The sequence below is a fragment of the Canis aureus genome, chromosome X, assembly GCF_053574225.1.
Source record: "Canis aureus isolate CA01 chromosome X, VMU_Caureus_v.1.0, whole genome shotgun sequence".
Classification (NCBI taxonomy): domain Eukaryota; kingdom Metazoa; phylum Chordata; class Mammalia; order Carnivora; family Canidae; genus Canis; species Canis aureus.
Genome location: NC_135649.1, coordinates 121,765,066 through 121,790,530, shown reverse-complemented (window position 1 = coordinate 121,790,530; position 25,465 = coordinate 121,765,066). Strand labels below are relative to the sequence as shown.

Here is a 25,465-nt window from a genome sequence, read left to right as displayed (position 1 = left end):
GCTCGGAGCCTGGCTCAGGGCTCAAACCCACAACACTGAGATCATGACCTGAGCCAAAATCAAGAGCTGGACACGTAACCACTGAGCCGCCGAGGTGCCCCTTTTCTGTCATTTCTGTAGATGGCTTGGGTGTTTACGAATCCCAGTGTTTTCTTATGCAGCTATGATATTGCATAAGCGTTGTTTGTAAGAGACAGGTGGAAAATAATTCTCTTCTTTGCCTGCACCGGGCACTCACTGTTTCAGCTCTCCTCTTCCCCTGGACACACTCTCTCTGATAATAAAATACCCTCCGGTTATTGAAATCCCAAGAGTAATCTCATTTCAGGAAAGAAATATCTAGGCTCAAGTCATAATCAATCAAGAATTCAATTTATCTTTATATGAAAGTGGTCATCCCACAAAATTTTTAATACTTTTCTTTTTTTTTTTTTTTCCCAGGGAGGAAGGGGTCCATGAATGCTGAAGTGTGTCAGCCTGCAGACACTGTGATGTGTCCTTGGACTCTCCCACCAACCCCTACATTTCTACCATCTGTATCTGTATTTCATTCTGGCAAATATTTTTGTCTTTGGCTCAGGTTACTTTGTTTATTCACTGTATTTCTCTTACTGGAGAAAGTCTTTTGGGAGGAAAGTGTGCTTTCATTCTCCCTTTTACACTTTCCACTCTACAGAGAAGAGCAGCGCATAGTAAATGTTCAAAATGCAGTTGAGGGAATGATGTTGACAAATTGCCAAGAGCACTCACTAATGAACTAGCATGTGCATTCACACACACACACACACACACACACAGAATGTTTAAGTGCCATGGGAATTTTAAATGATAATAGGGTCACATGAATTATGCAAACATATTTCAGTGTATAAAATTCTCACCCAACTTGTGAAATTGATTGAAGATAAACAGAGCTAAGTTCTGTGGGAATGGAGAGAATTTTCTCAATTATTTTAGGTGGAAATGCTATCATAACATGAAGTTAACATGATGACCAGGAAAAGTACGCATGAATTCCATCTCACATGCCTTAGTGATAGCTAATATAAATTTAAAATGTTGTGGACACCAGTTCTTAGAAGTTCACTATAATTTATTCTGCCTAAGAATAAGGTGGTTTGTCAGTTTCCCATCAATAGTCCTAGATACAATCAAATTTGACTGAAGATAAACAGAGCTAAGTTCTGTGGGAACACAGAATGTTCTCAATTATTTTAGGTGGAAATGCCATCATAACATGAGATCGATGACCAAGAAAAGCATACATGAATGTGAAATACCTGCCTTAGAGACAGCTATTATAAACACGAAAGTTGTGGACACCAATTCTGGGAAGTCCACTGTAATTTATCCTATGTATAAGGTGGTTTGTCAGTTTCCCATCAACAGTCCTAGATACAATCAATCAAAACTCAAATTATTGGGTTAATGTACAAAAGTATCCCGCTTACATAATGATCAACATTTGTGATTCCAAAATAGGCTTGCTGGTAACTAAGGAGAAGCAATTGACGTTATTGATTTATATGGGGGAAAAATCAGAATGATTTATGGCCTTCTGGAAATTTCATTTGAAGCAAATTTACGACGAACTCCAATTCTGTCTTTTGAAAATAATGAAAATGATACTTGAAAATAGGAGGCAACACGGTTCTACCTGCTGGGTTACCCTAAAATTGTACATATATTGGTTAAACGTAGAGCAAACTTTTTGTCGTTTCTAAGTTTTCCGGCAACAATAAATATTCCCTGTTGTGATATTTTTTTTCTCATGTGATTTGCAGAACTTAGTATTTAAATAGCCATCGTGTCCGGTGAAAACCAACTTATAAAGCAATTGGTATCAACGCTTCGTTTGCTAGTGTTACATCCGTCCCCAACGCATGCTAACGGGTTTACGTAGGGCACATCTTCTATCATTTCAGTGACAGATGCCTTTAAAACAAGCAGAGAAGCAAATTAGGGGGTGTGACAGAAAGTTGATCTTACTTTGTATGGAATCCGTGAAGAGTACCTGGCTAATGCAACACGTAAATTAGAGAGGGGTGAGCAGATCTGTAAATCACCAGGTCCTTACGAGAGATTACATGTTACAAGCTGCAAATTATGTTCACTTCAGCTTTTAGTAAAAAAATGCTGTTAACTCATGGCAGAGGGTATTTCCTTTTACAATTATCTTGAAGTAGGTGCCAGATTTCTCCTGACAATGTCCAATTTTCAGGGAATTTACAGCTGTTCCTTTGACATCCTGTACAGTTCATTAAACAATCTCGTGATATGTGATTTACCTCATTCTGATGGCTCTGCTATTCAGTTTCTATTAGGAAGAAATAGAACACTGTGTTTAAAAAACCCTCAAACACAGTCATCAATATCTGAACCGCAGTTCGTGCTATTTCAACCCTTTGCTTCAGGAGTGAGTGGTATAATCTTCTGTGAACATCATGTGGAAGCTCCAACATGCTCCTTACTTACTATGCTTTCACTTAGAAGCACAGGCTTGGGCTTCTTATAAATACTTGGATACATCCATAGAGTAAAAATATGGATCAGCAAAGTGCTCACTTTGTGAAACAGATGTTGACATGTTAGGAGGAAATACTACACTGGTAAATATGTTTATGATAGCTTCCATAAAACATCTCATAGTGTGGGTATAAGAATTGTGATTTTTTAAAATATTCATGTGACTGTAACAAACACAATCTCTTCTGAAGGAAAAATCATTTATTTTGTGCATGAGCATAAGAATTCTATGGGGTTCTTTCACTGGATTGGAACAAAAGCCAATTTTGAAATAAATGAATGGTTGCCCTTTGGTACTTATATGAACAACTGTATATCCTAAACAGATAAACTAATTTGTGGGCAATAAAAAGAATGGAGTGTCTCAAACCGAGCATTTTAAAGAAGAGTTTGGGAAGAAAGAAAGCTAGGCTACAGACCAAAGGGGAAAATGTTGAGAATGAGTGTCTTATTGGCAAGGAGGGTTATCTGTGTTTTTGTTAGGAGTGTGAAGAAAGAGGCAGTGCCATTTAAGAACATGGAAAAACATAATGTCAATGACAAGCCATTCAATTCAGGAAAAAAAAAAAACAGTATCATGAAGAAAAAAAAAACCAGAGAAGATAAAAAGAAATAAAATCAGAAATGAAAGAGAAGTAACAACTGACACCATAGAAATGCAGAGGATTGTAGAAGAATACTACAAGAAATTATATGCTGAAAATTGGACAACCTAGTAAAAAATGAGTGAGGAAATAGAAGCTTCCAAAACTGAATCAGGGAGAAATAGGAAATCTGAACAGATCAATTACTAGAAACAAAATGGAATCAGACATCAAAAAAAAACTTCCAGAAAGGGACACTGGGTGGCTCAATCACTTAAGCATGTGACTCTTAGTTTTGGCTCAGGTCATGACCTCAGGGTTGTGGGATCAATGAGCCCCATGTCAGGTTCCAAGCTCAGTGGAGAGTCTGCTTGAGATTCTTTCCTCACTCCCCACCCCTGTCACTCTCTCTAAAAAACTCCAAACAAACAAAACTTCAGGGCCAGATGGCTTCATAGGTGAAGAAGAGTTAATTCCTGTTCTCCTCAAACTATTACAAAAAATAGAAGAAGGATAGCTTCCAAATTTATTCTACAAGACCAGCAATACCCTGACACCAAAACCAGATAAAGCCACCACACAGAAAGAAAGCCATAACCCAATATTCCTGATGAACAGAGATGCAAAAATCCTCAAGAAAATAATTGGCAAATCAAATCTAACACTACATTAAAAAAAAATCATTTCACCACGATCAAGTGTGATTTATTCCCCGGGATGCAAGGGTTGTTCAGTATCTGCGAATTAACCAATGTGATACATCACATCAACACAACAAAGGATAAAAATCATATGATCATTTCAATAGATGCAGGAGAAGTATTTGATAAAATTCAACAGCTGTTTGTGATAAAAACTCTCAACAAAATGGGTTTAGAGTGAACATATCTCAACATAATAAAGGCCAATTATGAAAAACTGACAGCTAACATCACACTCAATGGTGAAAGCAGAGTATTCCCCCTAAGATCAGGAATAAGACAAGGACGTCTATTCTCACCACTTTTATTGAACATACTCCTGAAAGTCCTAGCCACAGCAATCAGACAAGAAAAAAATAAAAGTCATCCAAAGGAAAAATGGATAAATATGGATTAGATGAGGTCAGAAAATATAAAGACTCAAGAAAAATAAAAGCATCAAAATATAAAAACATTAGTAATGTAAATGAGTCAAAAAACAGAATTTCTAAAAAAAATACCTAAAACAAAGTGATAAAACTAAAAAATGGATAAGGCGAGAAGTAAAGTGTATGAATGATAAATATAAAATTGATAAATATCTATGTATGAAAAGAATCATCAGTTACATATTTTGAGCAAAAGAAAATATTTTAGTAAACTTATGGAATTAAATGTTAGTGTTTGGATTTCTAATCTCAACAAATCTAAGCAAAAGGAAAAGGTAAACAGCATTATGTGCAATAACATCAGCATGTACACAGATAAAGAAAGAAGGAAAATCTATGTAAATCTGTATTTTTCATCCCTAGAACATCTATGGAAAAAGTTTAAATCTGTGATCAAAAAAATTCATAAAGTGCAAATGTGATCTAGTTGTTTATATTTAATGTTTTAAATTATGCAATTAGAAAATAATCATAAAGGATTGCCAAAATAAAAATACTAATCATTTACCAATAAAGAAACATTTCCCTAAATAATATTTTGGTCAATTTTAGTCCACTAAATTCAACTGAAAGTCAAAAATAAATAAATAAAAAGATTTGTATCTCATATTAAACGCTAAAATATGTGCCCGAATATGTGCTAAGTACAGATCATATAGCTGTAAATTCTATTAAAGGAAAATACTGAACATTAGGAACAATGTATTCCCTTAAGAAACTGCAGTGGAGCGCATAATAAGCAAATTGTGGGCAAGTGGTACTGTTTAGAGTAAAATTGGAAATTGTTAAATAGGAAATAATAAGTAGTAGCAATAATGTACAAGTGCAAAAAAGCTAGTTCTTTGAAAAGAACAGAGAAATAAACTATATTTGTAACAGTGATTTAGGGATAAAGAGGAGGGCACGGTGTGAAGTGTTAGGAATAAGAAGAAAGGATTAGCACAGATAAAGGAGGGTTTTGACCCAAATGCAGGCAGGGAATTAGAACTTCCAATTACACCCTAAAAGAGATTTGAAATGTTATTATACTGTTTTCCCTTGTAAAGACTTTTAGAATAAGACAGTATCAAAGGCAATTCCTTTTTTATTTTTAAGATTTCATTCATTTATTTTGGAGAGGCAACGTGAACAAGGAAAGAGGCAGAGGGAGAGGGAGAAGCAGACTCCTTGCTGAGCAGGGAACCCGACGACGCGGGACTGGATCTCAGGACCCGGGGATCATGACCTGAGCTGAAGGCAGATGCTCAACCACTGAGCCACCCACGGTGCTCCAAAGATCCTTTAAATAAACAAAAATAAGCAAACAAAACCAGATGATTTTAATTCTCCTTACAGAGTCCCCGATTCCTTGAGTTAAATTATTGCCAAACCTAATAAAAACACAAGAATCACAGATCAATAATTAATCTACATGCCTGAACACATTTTAAGAACCCCCTCTCAACAATATGCCGACAAAACAATACACCTTGTCTAAGGAGAGGATATGACTGGAAATTAATGCTGGTTCATTTAAATAAACCATTATATCAACAAAACTCCGGGGGGGGGGGGCGGTGAGGAAGGGAAACGCATACAATTATAACATTAGAAACTGATAAAGAAATTGATCAAATTAAGCCAAAATGTTAAAACTTTCTGTACAATTGAAGTGAGAAACTATACATCGGGAAAGGCTATAGCAACATCCATAGTGTAGAGACTTCCCTTTTTATTGTTCAATGCTGTTTCAGCAGTTCTGTGTGATTCCCTAATATAGGAAAAATGTCATAAATGTAGATAGGAAAAATGTCATAAATGTTAGAAAGATGGGGCACCTGGGTGGCTCAACGGTTGAGAGGCTGCTTTGGGATCAGGGCATGACCCCGGTGTTCTGGGATCGAGTCCCGCATGGGGCTTCCCACAGGGAGCCTGCTTTTCCCTCTGCCTGTGTCTCTCATGAATAAATAAATCTAAAAAAAAAAAAAATCTAAAAAAAAAGATAAAAGATCACATTATTTTTACTTCAAATGTGTGTATAAATGGGTACACATATGCCTGTGTCTAAATTAATCTATTAGGGAGCGAGAATATGTCAAATGCAAGAGCTACAAGAAGTTGAATGCGAAATGGCATGTATTCACACCATCCGTGGAATCACCGAGTGCTTTCCTTTCTTTTTGTTTTTCTTTCTGAAATTGTGATTATAGGATAGCGTCCTCCATAAGCGAATACATATACACTTTCAACGCTCACTCGTCTCTAAAAAAGACAGCAGCAGAGGTGTTAATTGAGTTTGATTCTTCTGGAATAGGTTCAAGGAAGCGTTCTAGGGGAAACATTAAAGTTCAAAAGCTCAGGTAATAGGATGTGCAGTGCTTTCCCCCCACCCCACCCCCGTGGTTCAAAAAATGATGCAAAGAATTTTCACCAAATTCTCCCCGTTGTCAAGCTGTCCAACCAAGAGATGTCTGGAAGGACCCCAGCACGTGTTTCGTGAGAAAACCAGGTTTTCGATGCATCGGAATGTGCATGCAAAGCACCGCAACCGAGGGAAACTCCCACTGTGCCCTCTTCATGTCAGGGATTGGTGTGGGGGGCAGAGTCACAGCATCTGCAGCTCCCGGAGGGAAATCCCACTGTCCCTGGGGCAGGAGGAGGAACGTTATGCTCAGTAGGAAGTAGGGCTGCTCTTCCAACGCACCAGGATGGGGGTGGCTGAAAGCAACCGAGGTCTTTTCTCTTGTAGGAGACCAGAAGTCCGAGATCGAGATCCTGGTGGCCTTGCTTCCTCCAAGAGGAGTTGAGGGAGAAAGTGCCTCACGTCTCTCTCTCTCTGCTCCTCGGGGTTGCTGGCAATTTTTGTCGTGTCTTAGCTAGAGATGCGTCACTGCCATGCCTGCCCCCTGGCTCTCCATGGCTGTCGTCCATCTGTGGGTGTCTCTGTGCCCATCTCTCTTCTTATATGGACACCAGGCCCTCAATTAGGGCTCACCCAGTCCAGTAGGAGCTCATGTGAGCTTGAAGGTATCCGTCTGACCCTATTTCAAAATAAGGCAGGTTTGGAGGGTGTTGGGGGCTTCAACACATCTTTTTAAGGAACAATTCAGCACACAGAACATAACAGAGGAGTAAATTAGGCTCAGACTCAAGTTGACGATTGAATTGGCCAGGAAACAATGGGATTGATCAGACTAGCGTTTATGGGCTGGAATGGATTATTTGTGGTGATCCAGCTGCAGATGGAATTGGAGGCCAAAAGAAAAAAGAAAAAAAAAAGATTCATATTTCTACCTGCAATATTGGGACGTTCAATGAACTGGTCACTCTACTTATTTTTGGAAGCTATGTTCATTTGAAAATTCTTTCTAGGTTCAAATAGGAAGAGTTCCTGAAGCTCAGTGAGTTTGACTAGTGAGGACGATGAAATATAAAGAGAGAGAGCTTCTTTCCCGACCTACCACGGTAGAAACCAGTGCAATTGTGGTCATTTCTCCTATAGTGTAGGGTTCTGGGCTGAGGGGATTAGGGATGAGGCCAGGTCGTCTGCTCAGGTGCCCGTGACTTTTATTTCCCCTGCCCGCCTATGTTCCCTCTAGTCTTGCGTAACGTAGGATGTGGATGTCGCAAAATCTGGTGTTCCTGAATGATATTTCGATTTGCCTAATTAGCACAAACATTTCACTCTTCTGCACATGCACGAGAACCTAACTAAAACCTCACGTCAGGAAACCAAAACGCATAAATACGCTCCTCAGTCAGGCCTGTTGCGTTAATTTTGAAGTCTCTACATGTTAAAAAGAGATACATATACTAGCAATCGAAATTTACTTTTTTAGAGGTGCCACGTTTACACAAACAGGTTTATTCTTCCTAAACAGGAGTGCAGGTGGGCGGGCGCACTGTTATCTGCAATTGCCTTTGCGTCGCTTCGTGGAAAGCCAACATATTGGAAGGAGATAATGTCGGATGAGGGATCCCCTTGAGCAAAACCAGAAAGGCCATCCTTCAAACAATGACTATCCATTTCCAAAGGAGATGAAAATTAGAGAAGGGTAACTGATAGGCCCCTCCAGAGTGTACGTCTCTGATGGAAGGATTACGTTGAGCTCAAGACGACTGGGAGGGGATCCCTGGGTGGCTCAGCAGTTTAGCGCCTGCCTTTGGCCCAGTGCGTGATCCTGGAGTCTCGGGATCGAGTCCCACTTCGGGGTCCCTGCATGGAGCCTGCTTCTCCCTCTGCCTGGGTCTCTGCCTCTGTGTGTGTGTCTGTCATGAATAAATAAATAAAATCTTAAAAAAAAAAAAAAAAGACAACTGGGAGCTAGGCTCTCAAGAGAAAAGCTAAAAAAAAAAAAAAAAAAGCCTAAAACTAGGACATGAATCTGCACAGTTGTTCACCGCCTGCATCTCTACCTGGAAGGACAAAGGTGAATCCCTGGAGAGGACGTTAGACCCCGTAGGACAGAAATGGCACCAGAGGAATCCACATGAACATCACCAAGACCTTGTGTACCATCCACCTCCCTTACCACAGTGTGCTACCCTTGGAAACCCCAACCGTCTGTCTGTGCCCTGCTATGTCTACACAGGCTTATGGTTCTTTGCTAAAGATTCTTTTTTTTTTAATTTTTAAATTTTTTTTTTTATTTTTTAAAGATTGTATTTATTTATTCATGAGAGACATACAGAGAGAGAGGGGCAGAGACCCAGGCAGAGGGAGAAGCAGGCTCCATGCGGGGAGCCCGACGTGGGAATCGATCCCGGGACTCCAGGATCATGCCCTGGGCTGAAGACGGCACCAAACCGCTGAGCCACCCAGGCTGCCCTAAAGATTCTTTGTAAAGTGGCCACCTTCCCATCCAATTGGGTGTGTTCATCAAGATGCTGGTCTGAGTTAAAGATTTTTAAATATATTCCTCAGAAAATTCTACAGAGAATATCCGCAAATGGTTGTACATAGAAATTTAAAAAACAAAAACAAAACATTCATTTTTAAGAAACTTAGTACCTCCATACAATAGAAATGAATGAAAACCCTGCCACTTAAATTATAAAATGAATGGATATTTATTTTATCTTGAGTCATGTGATTATCAGACGGATGCTTTTAAGAACATTTTAATTGGGAGCATTATAGATCTGACAAGGAACTCCAAAATTCCATTGCTGGTCTCTTCTGGTGCTATCAGAAATTGTTCAAAGCCAGTCAGGGAGATTAATAAAAATGCACATTTCTTACTGGGGCTTTCCTAAACCAGCCATTTCCTGATATTCTTTATTATTATTATTTTTTATACCATCATTGAACTGCGACATGAACGTACTATAAGAGTCCTGGTAAAGGGCTCTCTATACTCACTTTGAGAGGATACAACATAAAAGGGTAAATTTACGTTTCTTCTCTTAGAATCATGAAGTTCCTTTCTTCATATTGAAACTCAAGACGAGGACATCTGTGACTCAGGGCATGAATCGGTGAAAAAGAATTCACTGGGGATCGCACCAACTGTTTGTGCTTGGTAATGTCTGTGGACAGGTGAATGCAAAACCCTTTGGCCGCATTAATTACTCACATTATCAAGAGAAAAAAAGAGTGTCTTGAAGAGCAAGAGAGTGACCTGAGCTGATTACATTCTGGTTCCCAACAGCCAATTAAACAAAGCAATCACGGTTGCAGATTGTGTTGATGCAGACCGACCTAAGTTGATACCTGGCAAAGTGACACCTGTCCTCAGTGACACAGACCAACCCCGTTTACAGGAGGCATTGACTGGCACTGGCCAGGGGAACATGAAAGGAGCCCTCCAAGAAACGGTCTGTTTAACCAACAAAAACCAAAAAACTCTACAAAAACCATCAGTAGGCATTACTGAATTTTGTCCAGATGACTCACAAAATGAGGACTGGTCCATCAACCTGTAAGACGGTGTCTCCACTCTTTGCTCCAACTACTGTTTTCCAATACGTAGACGTCTTTAAAAATAATTTTTTTAAAGATTTATTTTTATTTATTAATGATAGACATAGAGAGAGAGAGAGAGAGAGAGAGGCAGAGACACAGGAGGAGGGAGAAGCAGGCTCCATGCACCAGGAGCCCGACGCGGGACTCGATCTTGAGACTCCAGGATCGCGCCCTGGGCCAAAGGCAGGCGCCAAACCGCTGCGCCACCCGGGAATCCCCCTAAAATAATTTTTAAAAATTATCTAAAATCTACTGTGTGTCCGAAGGAATTAATGTCACGATCTTAAGTGACCTGTGTTATTATATGTTGACTATGTCTGTATGAGGGAGGGAAGGAAAGCTAGAAAACAAATAAAACACCTGTGAGCAATAAGGAAGCCACTACTAGTCACATGAACATCAAATATCTTAAATGGGAGACGTTAAAACTAATTTTAATTAAAAGAACAGTCGAAGAAGATGCCTACTGTCCGCACTATGATTTGATACGCCCTTTGAGATTGTAGCAAATAGAGGAAAACAAAGAAGAAACCCGTGGTGTGAACATTGTCAAGGAGGAGATCAAGTGGTTTTTTAATTTCCTGGTGACATGAGCATCTACATGGAAAATTCTGAGTAACTCTGTAAATAAAATGAATCTTAGAATTGATAGGAGAAGTAGGAAAATTAGCTGGGTACAAATAATCATCTTTTAAAAACTGTATTTTTCTAGCCCTGCAGTTAAAAGTGAAAATTGAAGAAATAGGAGTGATTTACTGCAAGGAAACAATAAGCCGTATTGAGAGTTATGAATAGGGCAGCCCGGGTGGCTCAGCGCCCACCTGCAGCCCAGGGCCTGATCCTGGAGTCCCAGGATCGAGTCCCACGTTGGGCTCCCTGCGTGGAGCCTGCTTCTCCCTCTGCCTGTGTCTCTGCCTCTCTGTCTCTCATGAATAAATAAATAAAATAAAAAAAAAAAGAATTATGAATAGGATACGGAATAGGATAGGAATTGGATGGAAAACGTAAAGCTGAAAATTGTACGTGTGTGTGAATGACTCCATCCCATTCCAGTCCATGGGCATTCTTGTCTGCATGGGATTAAATGATTGTAAAATGCATTGAACAACAAATCCGGGGATCCCTGGGTGGCGCAGCAGTTTGGCGCCTGCCTTTGGCCCAGGGCGCGATCCTGGAGACCCGGGACCAAATCCCACGTCGGGCTCCTGGTGCATGGAGCCTGCTTCTCCCTCTGCCTGTGTCTCTGCCTCTCTCTGTGTGTGTGTGTGTGTGACTATCATAAATAATAAATAAATAAATAAATAAATAAATAAATAAATAAATAACGAACAACAAATCCGTACAAGCAGCCAAAATGTGGAAAGAGAATAATGGGCAACGGTATGTGGGACGGAAGGTGTGCCAGTCATGAAAGCGTACATCGTGGTCACCCTGTGGAGACCCACAGAGGATGTAGACAGACGTTTTTGTGGACTACACGATGGGAATAAGACCTCAGCGTGGAAATCTTCATCTTTCGGATCTTCGCGGAAATGCATCTGCTTCTCCGTGTTAGGTCCTGTTCCCTTGTTGACCGTCAGAACGCGGTACCCGTGAAGACCCCACTGGCCACCACACAGAGCACGGTGGCGATCAGGCCACAGCTTATCTTGCTCTGGGCGAAATGCTCAGGGCTCCAAGGGCACAGCCTGACTGCAGTCTTCCTTGGCACCTGGGCTAAGTGCTCTGCAGCAGCTAAAAACCCACCCAACCCTAGCTGTGGATCCTCCTGCAAGGATCCTTCAAGATATCAGCCATTGTTGCGCGTTTCAGTGATTCCTCTTACTGGAAGAACGAGTTCCATTGGAAAGAAGACTACATCGGTTCTATTCACTTTGGATTCCCAGTGGCTGGGTCAAAGAGGGCGTGGCTTTCATTTGCTGAGTTCAAAACATAAAACGATGCGCTCATCGCAAAATCACGTCCATAATGGTTGAAGGTTCAGATATGTCTATGGACCTCGGTCCTCTTTGGCCTCCCAACCTAGGCCTTCCACCCGACATTAATGAGCTTCCCCAAGTCTAGGATGATTTCAGATAGAATCCAGACAACATCCCAGACTCCCTAGGACATCAGCTGTGGACAAGTAGACGTCGCAGTGGTTTGAGAAGTAAGAGACTTGGTGGCAGGGATATCGGGCTCTGGCTCTCCTTGGGAAGGCATTCAGTTGTCCCACAGTGGCCGGGTGTCCTTCTGGTGTTCCGCGTGACAAGGGTGCAGAACATTGCTTACGCTGCAGAAGCTCCCACTGGCTGTTGGATATGGTTCCAACTGTAGAACCTTCAAAATCAGGCTCCACGGAGAGTCTCCGAAGCTTCTCACAAGGAAACCCTTCTCTGCCTAAGCCAGTTGGCTTGAATTCCACTCATCACAGCCAAAGGGGGCAGCGTCCAGTTGCGGGGCTGCCGTAAGAACATGTAGTACACAGAGCGACTTAGACCACAATTTACTTTTGCGAGGTTCTGGAGGACGGATGTCCGAGACGAGAGTGTCCTCGTCCCGAGGACTCTAGCAGAGGATCTCTCCTAGCTTCTGGTAGTTCTTTAGTAGATGGTGGCATATTCCCAATCTTCAGGTGTGCCTCCTTTGTGCAGGTTTCAGGGTCCAGATATCATGAAGGCGTGTGACGACTGGTGTGGAGAAGACACTTGCTAGTGCCACCAGCTCCTCCAGCCTTACCTCCTGTCTTAGATAATGAGGTCCGCCTTCTTTATGCAGGACTGTCCGCTGGTTTTCAATTCCACGACGGTCTAAGCGTCCACTCCTACCATGAGCAGTTGACACTCTCCTACCCGGTAGTTATCGACACAAACTTAACATCAAAGGACCTACACAGCGTTCTTCTAGCATAAGATTCTTCCAAAGAAACTTGCTAATCACAGGGCCGTTGCAGAGACATCAAAATACCCGTAAATCAACGAGCTCATAAAGTAGATTTTCAAGACTATTCTCCGAAGATGATTTCTCTAGGGGGAATGATGACACTCAGGGTCTATTGTTCCTGCCTCTTTGTGGTTTGTAGAGTGGCATCATGCAAATTGAGATATTCATAGGGTGGCTGAGTCAATGCATTTTGCAGTGTCCTAGATTCTGGCTGCAAGTACTCCTTTGGATGAAATCTCCAGTTACGGAGCACCCGTTGTGTATTCCAAAAATAATGCATTATTAAATGAGCTACCTAGTTGCCCTCCTAATGAACAAGCAGGCCAGCAAAACGAAGCCCATTTGAAATATATTACCTATGGCTCCAACGAGCATTACGAACACTTAGGCTTCTCGAATGGCCGTGTGGTTTTCAATCTGTAACACAAATTAGCTCCGTGCTGCGACCGTGCACGTCATGGGTCCCATCTCCAACGAGATCACTGTTTTCAGAGTCGCTAATATGCTTCATTAGTCTCTGTGCAACGAGGGGGCGTAAAGTCGGAACATGAGATTTGTTAAAGGTCTCTAGATGAAGCCCAACAAGACATAGAAAAGCCGGAAAACAAAGTGATTACGTGAGGCAATCTTTTAATTTCTATAGCTAGGAGCTAAAGGTGCCTATGAACACATTAAGAAGGGAAGACGCAAATGAGTCTTTCAGGATTTCTCAAGCGTGCGCTAATAAAAAGTTTATAGCAGCCTTACGGCACCATATACAGATATATTTTTGGCTTCACTCATGTTCCTCCATTTGCCATTGTCACCCAGTTGGCCCCTTCTTGCTCCCTTAAAAACGCTTCATTATTACGTGCACAGAAATGCTGCAGGCCGGGGCATCGGAAGAGCGTGTATTTAAAACTGGATTGTGTGATGGTTCAGCATTTCGATGCTGGTTGAAGTAATGAAGATGCAGAAAATAGCTTTCAGGGCTGTGGATACGTAGGCAGACTGACTTCACGGTTTAGGCCGATTGCAACGGCCGGATAACATAATGGGGACGTGGCACCATTCCTATAGAAGATCGGACGACTAGGATTTTTTTAATTTGTTTTTTCATGGGATGGTCTGATTCCACGTTTCCAGAGCAGCCGCTTTATCTTCGTGAGAATTATGCAATCTTTTTCAGTCTTCTAATTGTATGATGGATTTTTGCCCCTATTTATGAACCTTTGCGTCACATTATAAACAGTATGGCCGTACACTATTTGCGTTCTAAAGCTCTAGTCAATCCACATATGATTTTTAACACTTTCTGGCAATTCTTTGAGATCACTGACTTGTGCTTTGGCTACAGCATATGCAATATATCTCTAAACATTTTTTAAATTTTAAAAAAATTTTGTATTTATTAATTTTTATTTTTTCTCTAAACATTTACATGCACTGCTGACAAGGAATGTATTAGCACTACATCTGTGCTGCGCTCACAGTTAGGACATACAGAGGGTTATATTCAATAACTAATTATTTGTGCTTAGGGTTTTGACAGGACCAAGAAATATGTGTTTTTTAATGCCTTCATATTTCTAAAAACAACACATTATATAAATTATTTATAAAAATCAATATACTCTTTCCCATCAGGTCAAAGCAACCTACAAAAAAACACCACGAAACATATTTTATATTCAAAATAAATACACATAAAAGCGTGTGGGTTGACAAAGGGTAGCTACATTTGTGGTGAGCATGGCACAGCACAGAAATCTTGAGTCACTACATTGTAACCTGTAACCAATGTACAAAATTTTGTCAACTACACTAAAAAAAAATTAAATCTGATGATTTAAGTATATTTAGGATGGCATTCAGGTTGATACAGGGTCTTGAGAGGCAAGCTCCTGTATTGTGAGTAGGACTCTGGGAAGGTGCTGTGTGTGACCTCTAGGACCTCAGAGTGGCCTTCTTTCCATAGTCAGCAACGAGCTGGGGCTCTCAGTCCAACACCCACGGTCGAAAGAATTCTGACAATAACTTAAGTGGGCTTTCACCTAGATCCGCCCCACACAAGCTTTCACATGAGAATGCAGCTGGCTCACACTGTGGTTGTGGCCTTACAGAGAGCTCAGCTACTCAGGGCCTGCACTCCTGACCCAGAGAGGCCATGAGCTGATAAATGGTTGTTGGTTTGAGTTGCTCAATGCGGGATGATTTCTTTTTCTTTTTCCTTTTCTTTTAAGATTTATTTATTTATTTATTCATGAGAATACACAGAGAGGAGAGAGAGAGAAAGAGAGGCAGAGGGAAAAGCAGGCTCCATGCAGAGAGCCTGACGTGGGACTTGATCCCGGGTCTCCAGGATCACGCCCTGGGCTGAAGGTGGTGCTAAACCGCTGGGCCACCCAGGCTGCCCTCTTTTCTTTCTTTTTTTTTTTTTTTATTGAAATTCAATTTGCCAACATATAGTATAACACCCACTTTTCATTGTGGGATGATTTCTAATGCAAATTAAAAACCCATAGTTCTGGTGCACCGCATTCTTGTGATAACTGACACATGGTGCCAGTGGCCTGCGAGGGAATCACATGTACATCATCACTGACCTTGTGTTTTATGAACTTAGTGCCATCACATTATTTGTTCTTTTTATATTCTGTTTTTATTTTATTTTATTTTATTATTTTATTTTTTTATATTCTGTTTTTAATTTGCTTTCCTGGTTTCAGGTGGGAGAGAGTTAACATGTTAAAACATGTTTGGGTATTTTTAAATATTTTATTACTTATTCATGAGAGACACAGAGTGAGGCAGAGACACAGGCAGAGGGTGAAGCAGGCTCCCCAAGGGAACCCCGAGGTGGGACTTGGTCCCAGGACCCCAGGGTCACACCCTGGGCCTAAGACAGAGAGTCAACCACTGAGCCATCCAGACATCCCTAAAACACATTTTTGAAGATGGTGTCAACCATTGTTTCAGAATCATGCTGTTTTGTATACTTATTTATTGACAACACTACACTATTCAACTTGCTAAATATTGTTTTCTGCATGGGAGTTGCTTTCTTATCTCTTCATTCTTCAAGTTCAAATTTTGGGGGGTATTAGTGCATCTTAACATCTTTTCTCTCTTTTTAAAAAAATATTGTATTTATTTATTCATGAGAGACACAGAGAGAGGCAGAGACACAAGCGGAGGGAGAAGCAGGCTCCCTGCAGAGACCCCAGTGAGGGACTTGATCCCAGGACCTCAGGATAATGCCCTGAGCCGAAGGCAGACGCTCAACAACTGAGCCACCCAGGTGCCTCTCAAATGTTTTACTTAATCAAACTGGTCTCTACATTCTTTTAGGTTATATATTCAACTTCCTTTTTATGGCAATTGATTGCACGGTACTCTCCACCTGAAACGCCCACATCCCCATGCTGAGTATTATTATAACATTTTTCTTCATTTTGCTTTTCTCATTATAATAATGAAAGAAGGGATTAACTCTATTTTTTTCCTATTATTACCATGCAGTGGCACAGTTTTTATCATCTTAACATTTACAATTTTTTTCCCTACATTTTCACCGGTTTTATAGGTGACTCCTAGAGAAAGAGAAAACTCAAATATTTCTCCAGTGGCAATGGAAATTCTGAAGGTTTTATTTTTAATATGTCTTCAATTCTTCCTCAAGCATCAGACCAGACATTCAACAAAATGAATCATTTCAGTATTTCAGAGAAAATTTTCAAAGAAACCAACTGGGAAGCTGCCAAATGGATCAACTGCTCTAATTTTCAGACTTGGACTTTTGAGAAAAAAAAATCTTTGTAATAAATAGATGGCTCAATAGCCTTTTAAATCATTAACCTCCCAGTCAGCTTCCAAGAAATATAAGACGTCTGAGCTGTCGCCATGTGTCATAGGATGTACTCTCCACTTTGACAGCAGACACCTCACCACTGCCCACATCCACAGGGGCTTCAGATCACATGGGAAAATCTATTACTATTACCTATCATGGCACCTTCCAGATGAACCCAGTTCTAGGACCTTGACCATGAAAAACAATTAGTTGCGAATGTTTAAGGACTGTGTTTGAGCTGTGTTTTCCTGCTTCTCTGGGGTGCTTACCTCTGGGTTGGTTCAGCATCTGACTCTTGATTTTGGCTTGGGTCATGATCTCATGGTGGTGGGATCGAGCTCCAGGTGGGACTCCGTGCTCAGCACATTGTCTGCTTGAGAGTCTCTCCTTCTGGCCCTCCCTCTGATCTCTCTCTCTAAAATAAATAAATAAAATCTTTTTTTTTAAAAAGATTTATTTATTTATTTATTTATTTATTTATTTATTTATTTATTTATTTATGATAGACATAGAGGGAGCAGGAGAGAGGCAGAGACCAATCAGGGATCCCCAATAAATAAAATCTTAAAAAAAAAAAAATCCTTCCCAGAGTGCGTCATGCTGCAGGTAAGTGAGACATCCTTGTGCAACAGATCCATGGGACATTTATTTTGGGATTTAAGTTACACCTTTAAAAAATGTTCTTAACGAGTTATATGTACCAGTGCTCCAAAATGTGGAATATGCAATTAATTTATCATTTAATGAAGTACCAGGGAAAATTAATCTTTTTCAATAAAACTATTTTCTTCATGAGCTTTAAACATTATATATCTCTAGATGGTTCCCGTTTTGCATTAGCTGCATAAAAAAGTAAAAAAAAAAAAAAAAAAAAAAGAAAAGACCCGTGGGTAGCTCAGCGGTTTAGTGCCTGCCTTCGGCCCAGGGCGTGATCCTGGAGACCCGGGATTGAATCCCATATCAGACTCCTTGCATGGAGCCTGCTTCTCTCTGTCTGTGTCTCTGCTTCTCATCCTCTCTCTGTGTCTCGCATGAAAAAATAAATAAAAATCTTTTTAAAAAGTAAAAATAAAAATATTGGTATTTCATAATGCAAATTATTGCAGTGAAAGAATATTCTTTTTTAAAATTTGTATGTATTTTTAAAAGATTTTATTTATCTACTCATGAGAGACAGAGAGAGGGAGGCAGAGACATACACAGAGGGATCCTGATACAGGACTCAGTCTCAGGACCCGGGATCATGATCTGAGCCAAAGGCATATGCTCAACCACTAAGCCACCCAGGCATCTTTATTTATTTTTTGAAAGGAGGCTTCATGCCCAGTGTGGAGCCCAAAACAGCGTTTGAGCTCATGACCCTGAGATCAAGACCTGAGCTGAGATCAAGAGTCAGACATAACCAACAGCCACCCAGGCACCCAAAAACAATATTCTTTATTCTATACTTGTTTTATTCTGATGCTGTAGTTGTGCTCTTTGGAAGCATGGCTAATGGTATAAACCAGATCCCTCTGGATCTCTCTGTAGAAAATGTATATTCTTACTCTACATGTATTACACAGTATATACTCTGTATAAAGACAGATTTCTGTATATTTATAGTACAGAGCAACTACAAATATAAATATGATAAAGGTATACATGTGTGAACATAAATATCTATGTGTATAACGTACATGCCTTTAATGTATGTAATACATACATATTTTATATACTGTATGCAATATCTACATTGTAATATATTCATATATGTATATAATGTGTATATATTGTATACAATTTAATTTTTATGTAAATGCATATATATAAAAAGAAATATATGTATTGTATACAGTATGTTATTGTATATATAATGTATATGTTATTGTATATAATGTATATGTAAATAAGTAAATGTATGTATATAAATAAATTTACACAGACGTGTGTATATGCTCATATGTGCGTCTAGGAAAAAACTGACGTGTGTTTATGTCTTGCTAGAGCTTTTGTTAAATTCAGTATTAGAGATTTCCCTCTTTTTCAATAATGGTTTTTGATGATTCAAATACCTTATCAATAATTGGGTATCTTACCAATACTGACCCATAAAAAAAAAACAAAAACTAATACTGACCCATTTACCAGGCGCTTTTTTTTTTCCACTCTTATTTTCCTTTTTATTTATTGGCCCAAACTCCCTGTAAAAACTGTAAATTCTTGGGACACAGTGAAGACAACCCCAACATGTGAATAACTACAAGCATTGCCCTCCATGTGGCTTCTCCATAGCAGGTGCACTACTAAGCACGCACAATTTGGCAGAAACAAAGAAAGCAAAAGATTGAGATGTGATGGGATTTACCACTAACGCACACAGACAGGACTCCAGAACATGAGTTGGACCTAGTAATATGTTTTCTTTTTTCCCAAATGGATTATTAGTCAGTTGAACGTATTCGCTCATTGACTACCAAGCATATGCCACTTTCCTGTATGTTTTAGAACAAAGACTTAGAAGGTAACAATCATATGTTTCCGCAAATGAAATGGAAATCAGCTCTGTTTTTAAAATAATTATAAAGGGAAAAATCTATTTTAATAGAATTGTATCTGGTTGCGTTGCTACAACTGTACTACTATCTGCCGCACGATTTACAACAGAACAAGTCAATAGAATTCTATGCTAGCTATAAACACTTCAAAGAATGTCCTTCATGCAATAAAGATGCAGCATTTTAATAGTGATGCTTTTATAATTGGAAGAGATGAAAGCAATGCATCTGCATTGAATATTCTGTTGGCGGTGGTGTTTCACGGTAAAATTTTAGGGTTATTCATCTTGACGGAGTACTAGGTTATTTCTTTCAAATCAAAGCCTCTCTATATAATCCTCTCTCATATCCAAGGATATTATTGATGGTTTTGCTCTTTGATGTCAATGATTGATAAATATCACGAGGCTGTTGCTGTTACCCAGAGTCCTCTGCAGAAGAAACTTTGAAGGCTAACCCTTTTCTTCTGATCATTACCCCAATACTGAGAGGGAGCAGCATCCCTAATACTCAATCCCTTGCATATTTTTGGAGGGATCATTTTGCAATGCACTGTTTTGGTAGATTCTACAAGCAACTCAGCACTGTAGGTCTAAAGGTTTTGTCTCAGGAGCTCAAATCTCAGTTGCAAACTCCTCATGGTTTTAAGACACCCCTCCTTATTCCAAATTCCACAGGTTCCAGGAAAGTCCCCTGGCCCCTTGGTTTAAATCCATGTTGACAACTGCAATTGAAATTCTGGGCACATACCAACTCCCTATGAGAGGCACTCTCGAAATGACATCACTCTTTTATGTGCCATATTCCCAAGTCTGTACATTTGCTTAGTACCCCATTCCCTGGCTGGAGTTGGACAGAGTCTTTATCCCTATCCTACATGGCTGGAGTCCTGAAAGTCCAATCCTCACCAGCACCTCAAGAGTCAGCACCTTCCCTCTATCAACGGCCCCAGTTGGAGACTGTGGTTTCCATTCTCCATCCTTCTCCATGACCACCAAGATTTCTATCTCCCCAACTGTGGAATGCATTCAGGGCACCCAGGGAGCTAGGTACATGTGCACATGTATATGCACATCATTCTCTGACATTCTTGTCCAATAGGTCTGGGGGGAAGCTCTGGGGTGAGTCTCCCTAACACGATCCAGCCGATCGTGAATGCAAGTCATCAATAGACCACACTCTGAGAATGGGTGGTACACAAAGCCAGCAGTCTCCACTCACTCCGTAACTCTGAACACCAACACTGACCAACATAACTGTAAAGTTCAGCATATTCCATAATCTTGATGAATGCCTCACTCCCTGGAAAGGAGGAATCCATTTTCATAGATAAGGTATCTCCAACTTATCGATTGTTCCTCATGTTCTTTTTTTTAATTTCTTTTTATTGGTGTTCAATTTGCCAACATATAGCATAACACCCAGTGCTCATCCCGTCAAGTGCCCCCCTCAGTGCCCGTCACCCAGTCACCCCAACCCCCTGCCCACCTCCCTTCCTCATGTTCTTCTTGACTGTAGTTTAAATAAGAGTTTTTGGTACCTTCCACTTCTTAGTAAAGCTTTTGTATCTTTGAAAGTACCCATCGTTTAGGATGAAAATGATTCTCATAATCTCACACATGGGTTATGTACAGAGAATAACTTGGATAGCCTTCTGAGGAAGTGGAAATATAATTCCTGAATATCTACAACATCCCTGGCTCTATGGCACCCTATTGGTGCCTTATTGTTCCAAACTACAGTTTAGGATGGCATGCTGTCTGTGGTCTCTTTTAGAAGGACAGGGAGTACGTCGAATGAAATGATATGACAGTCGTTACTTTCACAATATTGCACATTTCCCCCAACTTGGGCCAAAGACTAGTGAATTGAGGAGAGGGAACATCTACTCCTTCATGCACCGTTTACAGATGAAAAGGGTCAGATTCGATGGCAGTGCCACGTGGCCCATCCATGGTGCGATGACAGCGCTGATTCTGAGATCACTGGGCATCCGGTCCTCTAGGTGGACCTCATAACCAACACGCAGGCATGATGTGCTGAGTTGAGCCTCGAGGTCCGCAGGGGAAGGGACGTTCTCATCTTCCATCTGGCTGATGAGTTTGGGCTGCTGTAGACATTGCGTCCATGCTCCTGAGGAACTTCAGTTGCAGGACATGCGGTTCATATTTATCAGTCAACAGCAACCCACCCTTGACTCCCAGGAAGACCAGCACTGAAGCTACATGGAGAGAAATCTGGCTGCATCCAGCACGGAGATGATGCAATGCTTGGTACGCAAAGATTTACAGCTTTTACTCAAACCCTTCAGTGGAAATATTTATTCTACCTCCCCCGAAAATCAAACACTGAGAAAGTTAAAAAAATTTACAAGCCTCCAAATGCTCTCTGATATCCATATCTAAAAGCCAAACAGAAGCCAAAAATCATCACTTTTTCCTCAATAATGATTCTTTATATTAACTGTGTGGTGTTTGCAAGTTCAGCAGAATGCTAGCAATTAATTTTCTGAGACAGCAGTAGTACGTAGCCTTTTTGCTATTCGTGTTTTAAAATTCCCTATCGTTGCAAAAAAAAAAAAAAAAAAAAAACCCACAAAGAGAAGGTTGTTGTAGACTAGAGTTGGTTCCAGGAAGCCTAATTGAGGCTGATGGAAGCTGAGACAGACCTTAAAAAAGCCCTTCTTAATAATGTGACCATTTAAGTCGCTGATATTAATTCCTCATCACTCCTCTGAAGAATAATTAGTGATGAAATATTATGACATAAACAGGATATTTGTTTTGACCAAGACAGACTGTTCACCGCCATGCTGTTTTCTACTTCTCCCGACATAGACCCCGAATAACACCCCAGTGGAGGATTTTAGTAAAAGCACATCCCCCCCCGACCCAGATTCCTGGACGACTGTTTCCTCAAATGGTGTCTACATTTCTAAAATTCTGAAAGTGTATCTTTCAGGTGTATTGTTCCAAACAGCTCAGTCATTTAAGAAACTTAATCATGGTTCTGCTAATAATGAGCTAATCGCATTAGTTATCTTGATGGCAAACCCTTTGGGAATCAGAGTGGGAAAAAAAAATCTTCTGAATTGCTTCTATGTTCCCAGGTAGAGTTTTGCATAATTTATTTCTCTAATAGCATTTCTATGCACTTATCATATATATTCACTGCATATACATGTATATGTGTACTTAACATCTATATTGTAATAGCTATATGTTAACTTAAAATTTTTAAAATTTATTTAAATTCAGTTTAGTCAACATGTAGTGTATTTTTAGTTTCAGATGTAGAGTTCAGTGATTCATCAGTTGAATATAGCACCTGTGCTCATCACATCACGTGCCCTCCCTAATGCCCATGACCCAGTTACCCCACAGCCACCTCCCGTCTAACAACCCTCAGTTTCTTTCCTATGGTTAAGATTCCCTTATGGTTTGTCTCCCTCTCTGTATTTTTAAGGGCTTTTAATTTCTTTTTTTTTTAAGATTTTATTTATTTATTCATGAGAGACAGAGAGAGAGAGAGAGAGGCAGAGACACAGGAGGAGGGAGAAGCAGGCTCCATGCAGGGAGCCCGACATGGGACTTCAGGATCACGACCTGGGCTGAAGGCAGATGCTAAACCATTGAGCCACCCAAGCATCCCTCTCCCTCTCTGTATTGATCTCATTTTATTTTTCCTTCCCTTCCCCTATGATCCTCGGTTTTGTTTCTTAAATTTCACATATGAGTGAAATCATACAGCATTTGTCTTTCTCTGACTGACTTATTTCTCTTAGCATAATACCCTCTAGTCCTATCCGTGTTGTTGCGAATGGCAAGATCTCATTTTCTGACGGCCAAGTAATATTCTATTGTGTGTGTCCATCACTTCTTTCTCCATCTGTTGATGGACATTTGGGCTCTTTCCATAGTTTGGCCATTGTGGAGATAGCTGCTATAAACAGTGGGGTACAGGTGCCCTTTGAATCACTACGTCTGTATCTTTAGGGTAAATACTTAGTAGTGCAATTGCTAGTTTGTAGGGTAGCTCTATGTTTAACCTCTTGAGGAGCCTCCATACTGTTTTCCAGAGCGGCTACGCCACTTTGCATTCAACCAACAGTGCTAGAGGGTTCCCTTTTCTCCACATCCCCACCAACATTCATTGTTTCCTCTTTATTGTTGTTCAGTTTGGTCATTCTGACTGGTGTGAGATCATATATGGTAACTATTTCTAATCGTTACCTGAGATTTCATGAAGACACTGAATTTCATGGAAGCACTGTCACGCTTTCCTACAAAACGACACATTGAGCGTGTTTCTGCTTGTGATTCATATTAATGCTGAACCACCTCTGTTTCTAGATTCACGGCGATGGTTCAAGAAAAGTTACTTTTGGAAATGTTTATCTAAACATTTTGTCATTCAGATACAAGTTTCTTCTAAAATTCAGACATATGATCTCACATTCCTATGCTTTACATTCCCATAATTCCGTATTAACAAATAGTTATTGCTTTGATAAGCTTTAGTCTGTGTCTCAGAACACCACACACTGGGTTGCTTATCAACAACAGACGTTTACTTATCATGGTTTTGGAGGCTGGACATCCAAGATCAAGTCCTTGGTAGATTTGATGTCTCATGAGACACTGCTTCCTGGTTCGTATGTGACTGTTTTCTCATTGTGTCCTCACACAGTAGAAGGGATGAGGGAGCTCTCTGGGATCTCTTCTACAAGGGCACTCATTTCATTCATGAGGGCTTCATCCTCATACCTAATCACCTCCTATGGGCCTCATCTCCCAATACCAATTGAGCCGGCAGGATTTTAATACATGAATTTCCACAGGATGCAAACATGGACTCTATAATACAGCTGTTTTTAAATTTCCACATGATTATGCTTCATTTAATAAAAAAGTGTTATTATGCTAGAACAAAAAACCCAACGAGAAACACTGCTGAGTAGTTTTGCAGAATGATTCGCAAGTTTTCTTTCAGATGACTTCTCACTTGCTAGTTTTCCTTCTTGACACTCAAAAATAACAACTGAAATACCACTCGTGAAGGGATAGTGCCAGAATTACGAATAACAGCAATACAGTAAATGGGTCATATTAGGCGGTAACAGGGAATGATATTAACTATTTGATAAACCAGAAGGCTCAACTAAATTCAGAAAAAAAAAAACACAGAAAGATCAATGAAGGTGTGTGTATGTAAAGACAATACTTGTAAAGTCAAAGGACAATGGTGTCAAATAGCTAAAATAATTATAATCTTATTTCAGAGAGAAAATTGCACACTTTCAAAGGAAACCTTTTTTCTAGAGTATTTAATCCAGAAGGACTGTTCAATGGCCATGAGGGTAACTGTTTAAGGGGGAATTATCACTAGATTATCTCTCCATGCAACAATATTTCAAATTAGCTCGTAAGAATAGACTGATCTCGGTTATATTAATGCCTGAGACCATACTCTGGTGTGGGTCACTGAGAACTTTCATAAAGACATCGATTATGAGCTGAGTTATACTTATGGATTCATTTATAAAGACTAAGCACTTCTAACTGCAAATCGCATTGAGAAGTCACCATTTTTGGTTGGCTCCCTTTTCACTCACCATCTTCCCAAGGGTGTTCAGTTCCTTGCACACGGGACCAGGTGGGTTGAGGAATCAGATGAGACTCACGAAGAACTGATTAGTTATTGACAGAGAAGGCAGCCAACCTCCAAATGAGCTTCTAGGGTGTTTGGGAACCAGCTTGTTGTGGAGTCCCTAGGTGACCGGTTGTTGCCAGGGCAACTGAGTATGATGTAATGCATTATGACAGCTTCAACTTCACTTGGTCAGAACCAATGGGAATCTGGGTTTGCCTCACTCCTCTGGCACTGAACAGGCCAAGGATTTCACTGTTGTTTATGGTTTTGTTCAGCCTGTGCTTGCACAAAATCAGGGTGACCTTTCCAATTGCACCTAAATTCTCTTCCTTTCTTAGG

General features: G+C 40.2%; 1 long non-coding RNA gene across 1 annotated transcript; it reads right to left on the bottom strand.

The window, feature by feature from the left end:
• Positions 1–5,305: 5,305 nt before the first annotated feature.
• On the bottom strand, positions 5,306–25,256 carry LOC144307978 (uncharacterized). The gene is made up of 3 exons (XR_013374612.1): positions 25,089–25,256; positions 17,207–17,352; positions 5,306–5,518 (listed from the first exon to the last, which is right to left on the bottom strand). It is a non-coding gene; the product is annotated as an uncharacterized LOC144307978 (long non-coding RNA).
• Positions 25,257–25,465: the final 209 nt, after the last annotated feature.